The 5,475-nt window shown below is 40.7% G+C and overlaps 1 protein-coding gene across 1 annotated transcript in view; it reads right to left on the reverse strand.

Moving 5' to 3' along the window:
* LOC117955776 (dapper homolog 3-like) overlaps positions 1–5,475 on the reverse strand; it is a 30,163-nt gene that overhangs the window by 22,534 nt on the left and 2,154 nt on the right. The gene's annotated exons all lie outside the window — the stretch shown is intronic.

Here is a 5,475-nt window from a genome sequence, read left to right on the forward strand (position 1 = left end):
GGTAGAGCAGGTGTCCATACATAGATTTACTCCTCAACGCAGTGGGTCTGGGGTTTAACACCGACCTGCAGCTCTTTGCTGTATGTCATTCCCTCTTTCTCCCCTTTCACTTCAACAGCTGTCCTTTCAAAAAAGGCCTGAAAAGGCCCCAACATTAATCATAAAAAGGAGGCAAGCTTTTTCTGGCATCCCTAAGTGGAAAAGTTAACCGCTTCATCCAATCAGATTGAGGCCCGGTTTGACCAACAACTCTTTGTAAAAAAAACAAAAAACAAATCATGTGCCAGCTGGCTTCAGCTAAAGTAAGTTAGAGTTTTTGTGTGGAAAATGACATCACTGAACTTTTGAGCTACAACTGAAATTGATGCTCGTAACAGTAGGGGACTGGCGTTGACATCATGTTAGAAAGCACAGCCGAAAACAGAGTAACATAGTGTTAGCCAGGATGCTAACGGCATTGATAACCAAACCACATTGGACTACTATAACTACTACTAGTATCACTACTACTATTTTATTGGTTAGTGGTTAGGTTATAGTGGTTAATGTATGAAGTTGATTCAGATTCTGACTGCTGGATTTAGCTGTCTAACATTGAATAAAGCCCCCGGGCTTAGGTCCTATAACGTTAACGCTAACTTGCAAAGCAGCGAGCTAATTAATGACAACAGAAGCATTTTGACTTGAAGGATGTCAATTAAATTAATTTTAAAACAATACTACTAAAATTACTCAATCTTTCCACCGTTAAGTTAGCTGCGTGCCCTAAAATATGACAATGCCTTGTATTGACTTCTTTATTGACTAATGGATGTGTGAAACACAATTTTGTTTTTTATATGGTGCTAGTTCATAAAAAGGACAAATAAAGTAATATTGAATCTTTTGTGACTCAACCCGCTAACTTTATTGTTCATCAGAAGTGACGTGACAAAAGCGAGATGGGAGAGATTTGCTAACGCTGGAAAACACATTCATAAAAAAATATACATTTGAATAATGTATATTTCAGCATTTTATGAGTGTTGAATATGTGATATTACATTCGACAGCCATAAGTCGTTTCAACAGTCATAAGGCAATATGATCTTCATTCTATCACTGGCTTCCTACGTAAAATTTGCCATGCACCGCCCTTGCATGCTACATGAAACCAGTTTAGTCATTTTTAGTTAGCATGAAGTATTGGGAAAAAAACATTGGTTCTGCGTCATTTAAAACACAAAATACTGACGGGAGTTAAACTGAGGGCTGGGAAGGGAGCTAACGCCAGAAACACACCGCACGCAATGCTAATAGCCGTAAAGCGAGCTCTTATCATTTGGCTGCACATTTTATTTAATCTGCCACTGGCTACAATCATGGGCTGAGCAGGTAATCACATACAGGAAGGCCACATTGCAGCCGGATACTTAATACAAAATAAGCCAAATTTTAAAATTAAACGCCCAGGTTTATGGTGATTCTGGCTGACTTCTCAGCTGTGTCTACAGCAAGACACGAGATCAGGCACATGGAGAGAGAGGCCAACGGAAGGACAAACAGAATGACACACATACACACACACACACACACACACACACACACACACACAAGATCTACGCTAGAAGGACGCAGACACTAGTGCCCAAGTAAAAATCTTCACAACAGCGTAGGCCACTTACAATGGCTGCGCCTGTCTGTCCGTAGGCTGTCTGTGGAATACCCAACTTCAAACTAACTTCCCCTGTGTCTCAAACTGTACTCACTTGGACAGCTGTTGTTGGTGCCTGTGAAGGCATGCAGCTTTTTGTCAGCGCTCTCAGACACCCACAATCGTTTGAGGCCACTTTTGTGTCATACTTAAACTTCCATAAATTAAATAAAAATAATACATATAACTAAAAATTAAAAAAGTAAAGCTGACCTCAAAGACTAAGACTTTCTCTATGTACCCAAGAGGCTTATTTTCTCTCAAACAATGTTCACAAATCTGTCTAAATTTGTGTTAGTGAGCACTTTCTCCTTTGCCGAGATAATCCATCCACCTCACAGGTGTGGCATAACAAGCTGCTGATTAAACAGCATAGGTATTGCACAGGTGTACTGACCACAAAAAAGCCCACTCGGAAATGTGCAGTGTGTTTTACTGTATGTGGGAGGGGGTCCCGAAAACCATTTAGAGAGCGTGACCAGGAGTTGTCTATGAGCGTAGGAGCAGAAGCAACTTTTTGTACTTTTGTTAAGTATTCTGATTAATAATTTTGTAATTTTGACTGTATGCCTCCACGTCCCCCCGATTGCCTACAAGCTTTGACTACACGGTAATTTATCTATTTTGCCACAGAAAGTCGCTTTACATGACACAATTGTTTTGCCTATTTTTATAAATATGTCTGCCATGTAGGGTTAATGTGAGATACAAGGTAATAAAGCCTTTTATACATTGTCAGGTTTCTTTAGAAATGCACAATGGAAAAATAGAGTCTTTAAACACTTCAGCTGTAAAATTATTTGTTGTTAAAGTGACGCCAAAATGAATGGCAGTCAATAGGATGCCAACAGAAAGTGATGGTTTGTTAGCCTATGGACCGACTATTAGGATGTTCATATGAAGTTACAAGGTCAGTGATCCCTGTCCGGTGGCATTTCGCTTACTTTCCAGTTGACTCCCTGGTGTTTTTAGCTGTGCAGCTATTGTACATGTTTTTGTGGTGTTTCTTTAAGTGGTAACACAGGTTAGTGGTGTTGCCCCGTGAGGGAGCAACATTAGCAAGGCACGTTTTGCAGAATACGGGACGGTCTGCAGCAACTTCTTCTGCAGGCTGTAGTTGCAGCCTCTGCGATTAGAGAATCTAATATTAACATTGCAATTTAATGAACACCCTGTTAATGTATGTACATACTATATACAGTGCAATACTTACCTTTGGCAAAGGATTTAACATGATCAACTTTATTGTCCCACATGGTGGGCCACTTAACCCATGCTGCAGCCATAAACAGAAACAACATGCACAACATGATACAACACAACAAACTATACTATAACCTTTATGGTGTGTAAAACAAAATGGTGGCATTAAGTGCATATAGTTAAACATTACTCAAGAAATAAATAAAAAATTAATAAATATCAGTGCATCGATCGCCATCCTCAGCCTGGGCCTTTTCTGGCTTTTATCTGCAGCTATTTAGTAGCTTAATAAACACAGGAATAAATTGAGTTATTGAATTTAATCTTCTGCAGGGAAATCTAAACCTCCTACTGGAGGGCAGCAGCTCATACTCTGTGTGGATAACATTAGACGTTATACTGCCATGTCTCAAAGAAGCCTGATCATGAATAATCTGCATGGATAGGTGCTCGTTCACCCCAAAAGGTTTTGAATGCAGTATGAATCAATCAAAGGAGTTTAGTTTTCAGGTGCACAGAGAGGTTGCCGAACCAAGCAACCTCTCCAGAACATACATTTTTCTTATCGACACCATGAACTTGCAAACGACGTAAAAAACGCCTCGTTGCTGCAGTCTGCGACAGAGGCTATATATCGACATGTGTGTTCCAGGTTAGTGCCTTGTCAGTATTAACACCCAGATATTTGTATGAGTGGGCCTGAGTGATGGTTTGGTTGATGGTGAGTAATAATAATAATACATTTTATTTGTAATGCACTTCCTATTTAAGCAAATCTACAAGTGTTACATATGAATTCTAAAGAAAACAAAAAGGTATTAAAACTAAAAACAAAAACAATAGAACAAGGAAAGGGGTAAGAAATCAGCCAAAAGCTCTAGTGAAAATGTGGGACTAAAGGCCACGTTTAAAATCATCCACAGTTTGTTGTGGCCTCACGTGGGCAGAGAGAGCATTCCACAGACTGGGAGCAGCTGAGCAAAATGGCCGATCGCCCATAGTGCGGAGCTTGGTTCTGGAGGGATATGCTGAATCAGCTCCAAGGGAGGTTTGTGGGGCCAGGAGTTCCTTGAGGTAGAAGGGGAGCATCACTATGGATGCGCTGGTGGGTAAGAAGGGACACCTTGTACTCAATCCTGAGTGAGGCCGGAGGTATGAAGATAAATATGGTGCAAATGTGAGAGCGCGTAGATGCAATGTGAGCAATTGCAGAATATGATTTGAGTGCATGTAAAAAAAATCTGTACTCGTAGATGCAATGTTTCCACGCTGGCCAAGCCCCACTGACGGGGGTCCGTCTGCGGCTGCAGGACCTGGAGCTCATCGCCAGCGTTTCAGTTGGACTGTTAAAAAGTGTTTTTAGCATTTACAGTATTTAGAAGCGGGCTGGCTGCTAGTTAGCTAACGCCAGCTTTCATGCTGGGGACATCCTGCTGTCCCCAGCCGTTCTGTTGGCTCAGAGCTCCACAGCCTAAGTCCACAGGTACAAATTAGTTTTGCATCAAATGTATTGCAAGAAGTGTTGCAAAAGTCGAGAGCGCAGACTCACCGCTGTGTGATGCAAGAGAGCGCACTGCAGTGAAAGATTTGAGAGGTTGTAATCAATGAGTTGTGGTTGTACTAGAAAAGTAACTCAAGCATAAAAAAAAAAAGAACACGAGTAAACATTTTTTTCTACAAGCTCTCAAATCTTATTCTACAAGTGCTCACATCGCATCTACGAGTACAGGTTCATCTTACAAGCTCTCAAATCATATTCTGCAAGTGCTCCCATCGCATCTACGCGCTCTCACATTTGCACCATATTTACCTTCATACGGAAGCCAGTGGAGGGATTTGAGGAGGGGAGGGATGTTGTTCATGTTTGCGCACCCTCATTAAGATCCTGGAAGTGCTTATTCCTTTTTCTTTTCTCAAGTTTTCTATACAATTATATATAGTGCAACAGCGCTGTCATGTACATAAATACACAAATGCACTGCACAATATACATACAGAGACATCTTCTACCCATTCCCCACCCTCCACTGAGAAGTACTCAGTAGAAGCTCAGATACCTGTGTCAAAAAATAATCTGGTAAAAGTAGAAGTACTGACTTAACTTCTTTACTCAAGTAAAAGTAACAAAGTACAGGCTTGGAAATTTACTTCAAGTATAAAAGTAAAAATAGCCTTGTGAACAATAATAACGGTAACTCCGGTGAAATGATTTGAAACTCATTAGTGAGGACTAGATTAGTACTGGATTTAAAACTGGATTCTGGTTTCCAACTTGAAACGTTAGAGCAAGTTGGTTATTGTCACACCAAATCCCCAACTTTTGATATTTCCATGGAGTCACCAGACAGATCGCAGTTCTTTTTCTACAGGGATAAATATGCAGTGTCGCCTGAGAATATATTGACATGATTATTTGGATAAAAATACTAACTGTACACTCATTGGTGTATGATGTGAAAAGGAAAGGTGAACTTACATAGCCATGGGGGCGCTCCTGTGCTCAAAGTTTTAGCTTCAGTCCATTAAAAAGTCAAAGTCCGTCCCGGGGGCCAATCACGGCCCTCCAGCCAGATTTCATG

The sequence above is a fragment of the Etheostoma cragini genome, chromosome 13, assembly GCF_013103735.1.
Source record: "Etheostoma cragini isolate CJK2018 chromosome 13, CSU_Ecrag_1.0, whole genome shotgun sequence".
NCBI classification, from domain to species: domain Eukaryota; kingdom Metazoa; phylum Chordata; class Actinopteri; order Perciformes; family Percidae; genus Etheostoma; species Etheostoma cragini.